The sequence below is a fragment of the Eschrichtius robustus genome, chromosome 15, assembly GCF_028021215.1.
Source record: "Eschrichtius robustus isolate mEscRob2 chromosome 15, mEscRob2.pri, whole genome shotgun sequence".
Lineage (NCBI taxonomy): Eukaryota > Metazoa > Chordata > Mammalia > Artiodactyla > Eschrichtiidae > Eschrichtius > Eschrichtius robustus.
The window spans coordinates 22,136,470-22,151,761 of NC_090838.1; the positions used below are offsets into that span (position 1 = coordinate 22,136,470).

The following is a 15,292-nucleotide window of genomic DNA, read 5'->3' on the forward strand; positions in this document are numbered from 1 at the left end:
ACTTGCTTTGAAATCTTGTCCCCCCTCCCTTTTTTAAAAGGGAAGTATTAAACAGGAAGTACTAACCCAAACCTAAAGAATTATCTTAAATTTTGGAACACAGCTGTAAAAATACAGTTGGCAAGAGTAGGATGGGTTTGTTGCAAAATTTCTAATAATTACACATAAACTGTTACTTTAGTTGATTTTTTACAACATTGTAGTTTAAGTATGGTCCCTTTAGATGCTTTGTGTTACAAATTCACCCCATATTGAAGCTGAAGGCCTTACCTGGAGAAAATAAGGCAGAAGTACCCCTGCAGATCTGTCCTGTATTAAATACGCCCAGTGGAAGGTAGCATATGCTAAATGCCAAAGATATATTACAGGCTAAGAGCTCCAGAAGTTTAAAGAAGCTTGTCAGAAAAGGCTTTGTTGCGGAGGTGAAACTTATAATACTTGAAGAATGGAACAAAAGTGGGGAGTGTGGCACAGAGTATTTCAAGTAAGGGGAATGACATAAACAAATGATATGTATAATATATTGTAGAAGAAGGTACTTGACAGGTTTGCTGAAGAGTAAGTTAATATAAGGAAGGGCTAGAAAAGGTTAGAAAGATAACTTGGGATAAGATTGTGGAATGCATTGAATGCTAGGTTAAGAGCCACTGAAGGAAATGATACTTGGAGAATTATCTAACAGCAGTGTGGTCTGTATAATGGATTAAGAGAGATTGAGGACTGTTGTAAAAATCTGTGGGGGGGAAGGGGCTTTGAGCTAGCATGATGCAAGAGGGAACACTATGATGGAAAGGATAAGAAATATATGTTTACAATTTCTCTTTTTGGAATTGCCTTTAAAATTTACAAGGCACATCTTCAATATTAGCAAGGATTGTGAGTATAGACGTTATCTTTCTATCTATCTGTCTATCTCTCTATTTATTTTGGTGAGAGTATAGACTTTAAAAGCTAGAAAGGACCTTAAGTTTTATCTTATTCCACTTTTCTGTTTTAATATTCAGGAAATCGACCTAGATTTATTTTATTTTATTTTTTTAACATCTTTATTGGAGTATAATTGCTTTACGATGGTGTGTTAGTTTCTGCTGTATGACAAAGTGAATCAGCTATATGTATACATATATCCCCATATCTCCTCCCTCTTGCATCTCCCTCCCATCCTCCCTATCCCACCCCTCTAGGTGGACACAAAGCACCGAGGTGATCTCCCTGTGCTATGCGGCTGCTTCCCACTAGCTATCTATTTTACATTTGGTAGTGTATATATGTACATGCCACCCTCTCACTTCGTCCCAGCTTACCCTTCCCCCTCCCCGTGTGCTCAAGTCCATTCTCTACGTCTGTGTCTTTATTCCTGTCCTGCCCCTAGGTTCTTCAGAACCATTTTTTTTTTTTTTTAGATTCCATATATATGTGTGTTACCATACGGTATTTGTTTTTCTGTTTCTGACTTACTTCACTCTGTATGACAGTCTCTAGGTCCATCCACCTCACTACAAATAACTCAATTTCATTTCTTTTTATGGTGGAGTAATATTCTATTGTATATATGTGCCACATCTTCTTTATCCATTCATCTGGGAAATCGACCATATTGTTGTGTTGGAGTTGATATTATAACTTCACTCTTCTGATGTTTAGTTGTTTTTTTTTCTTTTTTTTATAAGTGTAAACAACTTCTTATTTATTTATTTAATGGTGCATATTTTATTTTATTTTTATTTATTTATTTATTTGGTTGCACCGGGTCTTAGTTGTGGCAGGTGGGCTCCCCAGTTGCGGCTCGTGGGCTTCTTAGTTGTGGCTCACTGACCCCTTAGTTGCAGCACACAGGCTCCCTAGCTGTGGCATACGAACTCTTAGTTGTGGCATGCATGTAGGATCTAGTTCCCTGACCAGGGATGGAACCTGGGCCCCCTGGAGTCTTAACCACAGCGCCACCAGGGAAGTCCCCTGATGTTTAGTTTTGAGTGAAGTTATCATAAATGTTTTTGAGAAATTAGCTGAAAAAGAACAGCCAAAAAAATAAAGCACTATATCTAAAAGAAAGATTACAAATCTAGGGGAACACCTCTCTTTAGCTATAGTTTATCTAAGACCTCAGGCAGGTTACCCAGTGCTTCTTTATGGACCAGTCAGCTGGACAAGCCTAGATAAGCAACCAGGATACACCCTGCACTAGCTGGGTGAGGTCTACACAGCTCTGGAGGGTGCCCTGTATCTTTGCAAAGAACGGTTTGAAGTAGCTTAAAGGATACACATAAGGTTAATAAAAATATATGAGGTGCTCTAATCCATCTGATGAAGCCACTTTTTTCTAAACTCAGACTCTTCATTCAGGAAGGTGAATTTCATTATGGACTTTGAGATTCTCAGCTGAATGGAAAGTACTAGATAGATACCAGATCTAGAGATAGGTATCTCATAGATATCAGGGAATCATAAAATTATCGTTAGGATCTTAATGGTACAGTTGGTCCCACTTCTGGTTTTACACTTGTTTTGTTTTACACTTGTTTTGCTAGAATAATTTAGGAAGCCTGTTAAAAATACAAATTTTTGAACCTCACTGGACATACTGAATTAGATAGATGCTTTAGGGAGCCACAGAGTCATTAAGTTCCCTGGGTGATTTTTATGTGTTAGTCTGCTATTGTGAACTGCTATTGGGAACCACTAATTGAATCCATCTCTTACAGTAATATCTCCAATAGAAGGCCATTTGCCTTTGCTTGACATTATTTCCAGTGAGGTATCATTTTCCATTTTGGGAATAGCTCTGATTTTTTAAAAATAACTTCTTTATTGAGACATAATTTATATGCCATACAATTCACCTATTTAAAGTGTATAATTCAGTGTTTTTTTTTAACATCTTTATTGGAGTATAATTGCTTTACAATGGTGTGTTAGTTTCTGCTTTATAACAAAGTGAATTAGCTAGACATATACATATATCCCCATATCTCCTCCCTCTTGCGTCTCCCTCCCACCCTCCCTATCCCACCCCTCTAGGTGGACACAAAGCACCGAGCTGATCTCCCTGTGCTATGTGCTGCTTCCCACTAGCTATCTGTTTTACATTTGGTAGTGTATATATGTCCATGCCACTCTCTCACTTCGTCCCAGCTTACCCTTCCCCCTCCCCATGTCCTCAAGTCCATTCTCTACGTCTGCGTCTTTATTCCTGTCCTGCCCCTAGGTTCTTCAGAACCTTTTATTTTTCTTAAGATTCCATATATATGTGTTAGCATATGGTATTTGTTTTTCTCTTTCTGACTTACTTCACTCTGTATGACAGACTCTAGGTCCATCCACCTCACTACAAATAACTCAGTTTCGTTTCTTTTTATGGCTGAGTAATATTCCATTGTATATATGTGCCACATCTTCTTTATCCATTCATCTGTTGATGTACACTTAGGTTGCTTCCACGTCCTGACTATTGTAAATAGAGCTCAATGGACATTATGGTACATGACTCTTTTTGAATTATGGTTTTCTCAGGGTATATGCCCAGTAGTGGGATTGCTGGGTCATATGGTAGTTCTATTTTTAGTTTTTTAAGGGACCTCCATACTGTTCTCCATAGTGGCTGTATCAATTTCCATTCCCACCAACAGTGCAAGAGGGTTCCCTTTTCTCCACACCCTCTCCAGCATTTATTGTGTGTAGATTTTTTGATGATGGCCATTCTGACTGGTATGAGGTGGTACCTCATTGTAGTTTTGATTTGCATTTCTCTAATGATTAGTGATGTTGAGCATCCTTTCATGTGTTTGTTGGTAATCTCTGTATCTTTGGAGAAATGTCTATTCAGGTCTTCTCATTTTTGGATTGGGTTGTTTTTTTGATATTGAGCTGCATGAGCTGCTTGTATATTTTGGAGATTAATCCTTTGTCAGTTGCTTCATTTGCAAGTATTTTCTCCCATTCTGAGGGTTGTCTTTTTGTCTTGTTTATGGTTTCCTTTGCTGTGCAAAAGCTTTTAAGTTTCATTAGGTCCCATTTGTTTATTTTTGTTTTTATTTCCATTTCTGTAGAAGGTAGGTCAAAAAGGATCTTGCTGTGATTTATGTCATAGAGTGTTCTGCCTATGTTTTCCTCTAAGAGTTTTATAGTGTCTGGCCTTACATTTCGGTCTTTAATCCATTTTGAGTTTATTTTTGTGTATGGTGTTAGGGAGTGTTCTAATTTCATTCTTTTAACATGTAGCTGTCCAGTTTTCCCAGCACCACTTGTTGAAGAGGCTGTCTTTTCTCCATTGTATACTCTTGCCTCCTTTATCAAATATAAGGTGACCATATGTGTATGGGTTTATCTCTGGGCTTTCTATCCTGTTCCATTGATCTATGTTTCTGTTTTTGTGCCAGTACCATACTGTCTTGATTAATTTCAGTGGTTTTTAGTTGTGCAACTATCACCACAGTCAAATTTAGAACATTGTCATCACCTCTAAAAGAAATTCCAGACCCATTAGCAGTCACTTCCGTATCCTCCCCACCCCCACCTGTGTTCACTCTCAGCAGTAACTAATGTATATTTCTGTCTGTTTATTTGCCTATTCTGGATATTTCATATAAATGGAATCATATAATATATGGTCCTTTGTGACTGACTTCTTTCACTTAGCATACTGTCTTCAGTGTAACATGTATCACTACATCATTTTTTGTTGCCAAGTAATATTCTATTGTATACATGTACCACGTTTTATTTGTACTTTTGTCAGTTGATGAACATTTGGGTTGTTTCCACATTTTGGGTATTATAAATACTGCTGTTGTGTGGACATATTTTTAGTCCTTTTGGATATATAGGAGTGGAATTACAGGGTCAAATGGTAACACTATGTTTAACTTTTTGAGGAACTCCCTGACTGTTTTCCAAAGTGTCTGTACCATTTTACATCCCCATTAGTGGTGTATAAGTGTTCCAGTTTCTTCACATTCTCACTAACACTTATCGTTATCTATCTTTATGATTAGACCCATCCTAGTGGGTATGAAGTGGTTATCTCATTGTGGTTTTTGGTTTGCATTTCCCTGATGGCTAATGATGTTATGCATCTTTTTCTTTGTTAATTGGCCATTTATTTATCTTCTTTGTAGAAATGTCTATTCAAATCCTTTGCCCATTTTTAAATTGGGTTATTTGTCTTTTTATTGTTGAGGTGTAAGTGTTCTTTATATATTCTGGGTACAAGTTCTTTATCAAGATATATGACTTACAAAATTTTCTCCCATTCTGTGGATTTTTTCACTTTCTAGATAGTATTGTTTGAAGGGCAAAAATTTTTAATTTTTAGGAAGTCCAAGTTGTCTTTTTTCTTTTGTTGTTTGTGCTTCTGGTTTCATATCTAAGAAACCATTGCCTAGTCCAAGTTTAATAATTTTTGCTCTTACTGTGAGGTAGGGGCCTTGCTTTATTGTTTTACAAGTGGAGATACAGATGCCCCAAGCACAGTTTATTGGAAAGACTATCTTTTCCTTATTGAATTGTTTTGGCATTCTTGGCATTCTGAAACTCAATTGACTATAAATGTGTGGGTTTCTTTCTGAATTCTCAATATGTATACCCGTACCACACTGTCTTGCTTTCTGTGACTTTGTAATAAGTTTTGAAATTGGGAAGTATGAGTTTTTGAATTTTGTTCTTCTTTTCCAAGATTGCTTTGACTAGTGGGTTGCTCTCATTTCCACATTAATTTTAGGATCAGCTTGTCAATTTCTGCAAGGAATCCAGCTGGGATTTTGGAAGAGATTGCATTTAATCTGTATATCCAGCTAGAGATTATTTCTATTTTAACAACATTAAGTCTTCTAATCCAGGAACATGAAATGCCTTAACATTTTTAAGTCTTTCGTTAATATCTTTTAATTTTGTAATTTTCAGAGTACAGGTTTTACACTCGGTTTGTTAAATTTATTCCTAAGAACTTTATTGTTTTTGTAAATAAACTTGTTTTTAATTTCATTTTCAGTTTCACATTGATACTATACAGAAACAATTGATTTTTGTATATTGATCTTGTATCCAGCAACCTTACAGCTCTAACTTTTAACATAAAGTTTTTCTTTCTATTGAGCAGAAATCTCTTTACAGAATTATGTTCTTCATCTTTTTCTACTTTTTTGATGTAAATCAGTTTGTTGTGGAAGCTGGGTGATTACATATTTTGATATTGAGATGTGGTCATAAAATACTGATATTGCTTTTCCTTTGATCTCTTAAACTCAACTTAAAGTGTTTCATAAGATAGAAATGGAAGCAGCATTGCAATTAGCTTACAGTATGTCTGGGAGCTTCTTTTAAGATCAACATTCATAAATTGTAGTAGATTTCTTAAAAATTTGCCTCATTGCTCTACATTATATATGCTAATAATTTATTCACCAAACCATGTAAGGTAATATTAATTGAAAGTTATGACCTAAGGCCTAAACAATGGAGATAAAGCCTGAACTCTACACCATATGAACCAGCAATCCCATTCCTGGGCATATATGCAGACAAAACTATAATTTGAAAAGATACTTGCACCCCTATGTTCATAGCAGCAGTATTTACAATAACCAAGACATGGAAACAACCTGAATATCAGTCAACAGATGAATGGGTAAAGAAGATGTGGAATATATATATAGGAATATTACCCAGGCATTAAAAAGAATGAAATAATGCCATTTGCAGCAACATGGATGGACCTAGAGATTATCATACTAAGTAAAGTAAGTCAGAAAGAGAAAGACAAATACCATATGATATCACTTATATGTGGAATCTAAACTATGACACAAATGAACATATCTATGAAACAGAAACAGACCCATAGACATAGAGAACAGACTTGTGGTTGCCAAGGAGGGTATGGGGGGAAGGGAAGAATTAGGAGTTTGGGATTAGCAGATGCAAACTGTTATATATAGGATGGAAAAACAGCAACATCCTGCTGTATAACACAAGGAACTGTACTCAATATCCTGTGATAAATCATAATGAAAAAGAATATTGAAAAGAATATATATATGTATAACTGAGTCACTTCACTATACAGTAGAAATTAACACAACTTGTAAATCACTGTACTTCAATTAAAAAAAAAAGCCTGAACTATACTCTAGATATACTCTATACTATACTCTAGATATATATATATGTGTATATATATATATATATATATATATATATATATATATACACACACACTCTAGATATATAGTGTTCTCTGGTTAGCAGGGTTAGCACACTACTTTATTTAATAGACAATATGAGAAAATCATGTGAATACAACATAGTACATGGCAGAGGGAGCAGTTAATTTGGTTTGGGGCTGGTGGTGGAAAGTTTTTAATACAACAATAACATGATAATCATCCAGTTAATCTGTGCTTAGAAGTATTTTTCAGGGACACTTAAGAAGAGTTGATTCTTGGTTGGAGAGGTTGTTTGTAGAGCTTTTTGCTGTTTGCACTTTTGCTTTGAGCCTCAAGTCTGAAGCATATGCTGATTAAAGAGCTGTCCCTGCCCTATAAGTGAATTTGTCAGTGACTTTGCTTTCACTCTGTTCTATCTTATGTGTTTGCCATACTGTTTCATCTGTCATATTGTAACTAAGAGGCTGACTTATTGATGCCCTCCTTTACTAATGAAAAAGCATAAAAATCAACAACAGACAAATTGGGGAAAATCCTATCTGTGGGTATTTATTGATTACACACTGTGTGTCCAACACTGTGTTATATGGAATTTGACCTCAAGGAGGCTAAATTTTAGGGAGACATAGATACATGAAAACAAATGGCCATAGGTGTATATACTTCAGTGCTGGAATACTTGATACCAAGAAGTGCTGTGGGATAATTACATAGTGTTTTCACATATATTATGTAATATGAGAGGAGAGGATGATCACTAAATTAAGACAGAGGCTCCATTAAAATGAAAAAGGGGGCTTCCCTGGTGGCGCAGTGGTTGAGAATCTGCCTGCCAATGCAGGGGACACGGGTTCGAGCCCTGGTCTGGGAAGATCCCACATGCCGCGGAGCAGCTGGGCCCCGTGAGCCACAGCTGCTGAGCCTGCGCGTCTGGAGCCTGTGCTCCGCAACAAGAGAGGCTGCGATAGTGAGAGGCCCGCGCACCGCGATGAAGAGTGGCCCCCACTTGCCACAACTAGAGAAAGCCCTCGCACAGAAACGAAGACCCAACACAGCCATAAATAAATAAATAAAAATTAAAAAAAAAAAGAAAAAGGGAAAATTATCATGGGTTGGAACTGCAGGATTAAAATCATCAGAAAGAAGTTGGAACTTGTGCTGAACTGTAAGTGATGGGTCTGCTCTAGCGGTTATAATTGCTTCTCCTTCCATTCTATTCCGTGCTCACTCTTTTCCAGCCACACAGGCCTCCTTGCTATTCCTCCAAAAGTCTGAGGACCTCCTTAGAAACTTTTTATTTGCTATTTACCAGTTTCATTCCCTTCTGCCTGGAACCTTCTTCTCCCAGTTATCTGAATGGCTTGTTCTCCTCCTATCTTCAAATGTCATTATATAAGAGAGGCCTGCCCTGACATCCCTATGCAAAATAGTAGTAACGCTCTCCCCATTACTTTCTCATCATTATCCTGCTTTATTTTCTTCACTGCACTTTATCACCATTTGATAAATTTGGGGCTGCTTATCTATTAGGTATCTGTTTCTGCTAAGGTGACCAACTGCCCTGTTTGTCCCGGAGTGAGGGATTTTCTGGGATTTAGTATGTTCACTGCTAAGACGGGACAGTCCCAGGTAAACTGGGATACATGATCACCTTTGTTTATTCACTGGATTGGAAGCTTCTTGAGAGAATGGAATTTGTTTTCTTCACTGCTGTATCCTAGTGTCTAGAAGGGTACCTGGTGCATAGAGGTGTGCAGTGTGTATCTGTTAGATGAACAGTTTGCCTTTAAGGTTCTGCATCCTTAAGGGACTTGTTGGTTTCCAAGACTAGAAAATGTCTTAAATGAAAATTTCAAACTAGAAGAAAGAGATTCAATTTTTGAGAAATTTGTAGGATAAAAATCAGTTAACAGAAACTCTGAAGCTGTGATTTTTCAGCCTCGCTTTTGTAACACCGTGTGGTGTGTTCAGCTGCCTTAGAGGGTATTGTGAAATTCTTTCCCCCCAAAGTAATAGTGATAATTCACTTTAATTTAAAATAAAATTGCATAAAGGAGGAAGGGTGGATCATATATTTAAATGAGAAGAACATGTTGCAATTATAGCATGGTTAGAAACCACTGATATCTGACTTCCTAGTTTGAAGAAGGTGACGACGATTTTGTGTTTGCGACAAGCATCTTCAGGGTAGGGAACCTAACGCTACTGCAGGTACTGCCCACTGGTTGTGTAATTATTTCACTGACTCTGTTCTGCTTGTGGAATGTAAGTGTAGAAAGAGTAGTGTGCTCACACCTTGTTGCTTCTCCTTCCCTGCTCTTCTCTGTGCTACCTAAAGAAAGACATCTTTTGAATGTGTCCGTGGAAAATAGTGTCCGTATCCTGTGTACATGAAAGATATTTGAAATATATGTGAAGAAAGCACTAAGCTGAGATAGACTGCATGGCCCATTGTTCACAAATGCCATCCAGATGTGTGGTGCTGCTGTTCCTCGACACTACCATTGCCACGGCCATTAACATATTATAAAATAGAACGCTCTGCATTTTTATAAAAGACTCATCCTTCACCCTCAAGCTGGACATAATGCTCAAGACAAATAAGTGAACAGAATTGCAGCCTTGGGTGATACGAGCAGGAAATAGAGGTATGTGCACACGGTGCTGGGGGGACATGGAGGAGGAGCAGTTTATCAGATCCATGGATAGTAAGTGTCAAGGACTTAGAAACATATTATTTGGTTGTTTATAAATAATACACATTTTATGTAACTTATTGAAGAATAACATGCCTAGAGAAGAGTGTACAAATCGTAACTACCTAGCATGGCAAATTTCCAGAAAGTAAAGACATTATGTAATCGGCACCCAGATCAAGAAACAGAACATATCCAGCTTCCAGAAGCCCCACTCATGCCCTCTCCCATCACTGTGACCACCTTGCCCAAGAGTAAACACTGTGCTGACTTTCTCACCATTATTAATTTGCCTCTTTTTGATCTTTCTGCAAATGGAATCAAACAGCATGTACTTGTGTGCCTGACTTCTTTCACTCAACGTTTATTTGGGAGCTTTACCCGTGTAGCTGTTGTTGTTGCCTGCTCGTTGCTCATAGTGTTTCACTGTGTGAGCGTACCACGGTTCATTTATCCATTCTAGTGTTGATCAACGTTTGGATTATTTACATTTTTTTTTTGCTGTTGTGAATAGTGCTATTATGAATATTCTGCATGTCTCATTGGACATATGTGTGCATTTCTGATGGGCGTATACTGAAGGGCAGACTCACTGGCTCACGTTGTGTAGAGGATTAAGGGGAGGACTGTTAATATATACACATGTGCATACACACATAATTTTGATGGTATGTGTTATAAATAAGTCTTTAAAAATACAGTTGTAGAAAAACAGAACATCTTGAAAGTACAAACAGGGTACACTTAAAATGAAACTTGACCATTTTGTCAGTCAGCGTTCAGTCAGGAGACAGAAACCATATCAGTAATTTGAGGAGGGTAGAGGAAGAATGCCCCAAAAGGAACAAACTGGGAAGACCCTTTACTCATGGCTCCCTGCAACCCCCCAAGGCTGAGACTCTGACCTCCTTGTTGGAGAGGGTGTGGCTACAGCCCCCTGGATGATGGAGACCCTCACTTGGGGGTTCTGGTAGGCCAAGGCTGGCAAGTAGAAATGGGCTAGGTGCCAGTTAAACGGGCTGGAGGGTGAGCACTGCTGGGTCTCCTGTGTGCCTCTAGCAGCTGCACCATAGGTGCAGCTCTGAAAAGTGCACTAGAGCCAGGGTAAGAAGCTCCCTTTCTGTCACGCCTTGCACCGTCCCTCCATCACTTTCTATTGACAAGCTAAACATTGCACCAGCTGACAGAGGAAACATGTTTAGAGGGCCCAGTTCCAGTTTCATAAGCAGGACAAAGAAGAGTAGATTTGGGAGATGAGAGGCAATAAGGGAATAACCAGCACAACTATGTAACACCAAACTTACCTTCCAGTTTATTTTTTCTGCTGTGTCTAATTTGCTGTTAAACCCATCTAAAGAGCTCTTAATTTTAGGTAATATATTCTTCAATTCTACAATTCCATTTGGTTCTTTTCTATAAGTTCTTTAGTGAATTTAGCTTTTCATCTATAGTTTTCTCCATTTTCTTGTACATACTAATTGTATTTATTTTCAAGTCCTTATGAACCAATTCCAATATCTGAAATATTCTTGGGTCTATTTGTTTTGCCTGCTTTTTTTCTTTATCAGTGATATGATTCTGTATTTGGTGTTTCTAGTTGTTTTGAGTGGATGTCAGACATTCCAGTTCAAAAACAATAGAGGCTCCAGGTGATGCTCTTTTCTTCTAGAGAGAAAGTTCATTGTCCCCTCTCACAGGCAGATACACGTTGACCGATCACCTTAATCCAGACAGGGACTCTGCTGGGTTGAGGCTGGTTTATGGCTTTGGTAAGGGTACGTCTGCCTTTGCTTTACTACTGTTTCTGAAGTAGAGCTCTTCAGGGTTTTTAACCAAGAGTCTGGAGTGGCCACTGTTCTTAGACCCTTTTAAGTGCTTTGGCCAATAAAATATTTTAAAAATAGACACCATGTTATTTATCAAATTATTTGAACACCTGCACAGCATGGATCTCATGGATCTCCCTGAGAGGTCTCATATTCTAAATTTTGTCTTGTTAAGCCTGCTGGTAACTCTGCTCTGCTTTTCAGAAGCGGTTGCTTAATTTTTAGCTTCTTGCCCTTGGGCTGCCCCAGAATTTATCAGATGTCTTGAGGGGAACTGGCTGCATGTTTGAGGTCTCTCAAGACTCTGTTCTGATGATTTTTCTGAGTCCAGCAGCAACTTTGTGCTGTGCAAAGCCTGGTTTCTCAGCCTCCTTCCTGTGCCCAGAATTTGCAAATGTCCCAGGGATACCTCTCCCTGATTCTCTCTCCTTTCTGAATTCTCAGCCCCTCCAGTTCTCATTGCTTCAGCAGACGTCGAATACCTTCAACTATCTGGCTTTCTGGTTGTTCTTACTGAGACTGCTGGTTTATACAAAGCCACTCCATCTGATCTGGAAGCATAAGTCAGTTGTCCTACATATAGTTTTGCCCTTTACTGACTTATATACACTATTGATACTATGTATAAAATAGATAACTAATGAGAACCTACTGTACAACACAGGGAACTCTACTCAATGCTCTGTGGTGACCTAAATGAGAAGGAAATCCAAAAAAGAGGGGATATATGTATACCTATAGCTGATTCACTTTGCTGTACAGTATAAACTAACACAATATTGTAAAGCAACTATACTCCAATTAAAAAACAAAACAAAACAAACAAAGCAAAAGTACAAAACCTTAGTGGACCATAAATACCACTTCCTATGTTGGCAAGAATACAGAATTAAGAAAAATCATTATTAATAATAAAAATACTTAATGTTAATAAAATTTCAATAACATTAATAAAAATTATTAAAATGCCAAAAAACAGTGTACTTCTTCCTTTCTTACGAAAACCTAGATTTTTTAAAAATTTATTTATTTATTTATTTATGGCTGTGTTGGGTCTTTGTTTCTGTGCAAGGGCTTTCTCTAGTTGTGGCAAGCGGGGGCCACTCCTCATCGTGGTGCGTGGGCCTCTCACTATCGCGGCCTCTCTTGTTGCGGAGCACAGGCTCCAGACGCGCAGGCTCAGTAATTGTGGCTCACGGGCCCAGCTGCTCTGCGGCATGTGGGATCTTCCCAGACCAGGGCTCGAACCCGTGTCCCCTGCATTGGCAGGCAGATTCTCAACCACTGCGCCACCATGGAAGCCCGAAAACCTAGATTTTAAGTTCCAATAGATTTTCCTAAGGTGGAAAGAAATAAGGGTAAACATTATTTAGAGATGGCATCTCTAGTTCTCTTGATCTGAATGCAGCTTGGATTCAAAGGATGCATCAATGTATGATCCAAGTGAATATGAGAAAATTATGAGAAATTTCGATGCAAACTTGGTTTATGTGCTGATGAGTTAAAAACTCTGTATTTCCACCATTATCTATTTTTACTTATCAGCCATGGAAACATTTTATGAGGTAGGAAATATGCTGATATTGTTATTCTTTGAAAAATGTACCTCCTTAGGGGAGACAGTGGAAGGCCCCTGGTCTAGGAATGATGATTTATGAGTTCATCTATTTTTTCAAAGGTGTTGCTACCATAACCAACTGTGGAATAAGATGAGTATTAATGTATACACATATGCATACACACATATCATTTTGAAGGCATGTGTTACAAACAAGGCTTTTAAAAGCACAGTTGTAGAAAAACAACATCTTGTAAGTACAAACAAGGTACATTTAAAATGTTCACTCTTGAAGTAAGTCAGAAAGAGAAAAACAAATACCGTATGCTAACACATATATATGGAATATTAAAAAAAATGATTCTAAAGAACCTAGGGGCAGGACAGGAATAAAGATGCAGACGTAGAGAATGGACTTGAGGAGATGGGGAGGGGGAAGGGTAAGCTGGGACGAAGTGAAAGAGTGGCATGGACTTATGTATACTACCAAATGTAAAATAGATAGCTAATGGGGAGCAACCCCATAGCACAGGGAGGTCAGCTCGGTGCTTTGTGACCACCTAGAGGGGTGGGATAGGGAGGATGGGAGGGAGATGCAAGAGGGAGGAGATATGGGGATATATGTATATGTATATGTATAGCTGATTCACTTCGTTATAAAGCAGAAACTAACATACCACTGTCAAGCAATTATACTCCAATAAAGATGTTAAACAAAAATAAATACCAAAAAAAAATGTTCACTCTTATAAGACAAATGAAAAAAAGGCAAACCAACTTATTTTTTGAAATCTAATGGCAAATATAACATTTAGCATATATTGCCAGTTCTGATTTACTCAAGTGAATTTGTAAAAATGCTTTTGGGAAAATGAGGTACTGAACTGCGTGCATGTGAAGCATTTCAGTTCAAAAACTGCTTATTCAGAGGAGTTACTTGATGATCAGTTTTGAAGATTATTCATTGTCTTTGGTTGGTCATCTCTGTCATCCTCTCTTTATCACCTTTTTTCCTCTCCAGCACTCTTCTCAAAGAGTTGGATTTTTAAATTATAACAGGGTATTTTTATTATTAACAACATATAAAATACAGATAAGTACCAATAAAAACAAATCCTTAATCCCACAGTTTAGAGATGAGTATTATTAACATTTTAGTGGATTTACTCTCAGTATTTTTCTATGTCTTTGTCACACGCATACATGTCCTTTACAGTTTTCAATATATATTCTTTTACCTTACATATTATTGTAAGCATTTTTCCTTTGACATGATGAATTCGTCTGAAGAATCTTTTAAAATTGGCTTCTGTTCTTTTGCCCTGTCCCTGATGGTTAGTGCATCCCCAGGAACATAAAAAGTGTATCTCAAACCAGTCCTTTTTCTTTACTTTCAAGTTTGTTTTTCATCGAAAACAAGGAACTTCACTTAAGTGAAATGGGAATAATTTGTGAATTCTTAATACCTAATAGTTGGTGATTATAATATTACTTAATATTACAATAACTTGCTTAAAAAAGTATATTAATTCATCATTGTAAGTCTAATTTCTGTGAACAGGGATTCTACCCACACTTCTCTTAAGAAAATAGAGGTGAAATTAAGGTTTTAGTGAAACAATATCCAAGTTGTTTTTGGCTAACATGTATACAGCATTGAGTAGAGATAAAGCACTCTACCTTTCAAGAGGACTTTGATTTAATTGGAGAAACAGAACTTAAACATAAATAGAGAAATATTGTAGCATATTGTTACAATATTGTGTATTGTCATAACACATTATATATACCTCTGTAGCACTACTATTTTGTCCAGTTGTTGTTTGTTTACATTTTTTGTCTCCTCTGCCATTCTGAGAACACCTTGCAGGCAGAGACCATATATATATATTTTTTTTCTTAACATCTTTATTGGAGTATAATTGCTTGACAATGGTATGTTAGTTTCTGCTTTATACCAAAGTGAATCAGTTATACATGTACATATATCCCCATATCTCCTCCCTCTTGCGTCTCCCTCCCACCCTCCCTATCCCACCCCTCTAGGTGGAC

General features: G+C 37.5%; 1 protein-coding gene across 1 annotated transcript in view; it reads left to right on the plus strand.

The window, feature by feature from the left end:
- Positions 1 to 15,292, plus strand: part of BABAM2 (BRISC and BRCA1 A complex member 2) — a 442,279-nt gene that overhangs the window by 93,465 nt on the left and 333,522 nt on the right. The window lies entirely within an intron of this gene.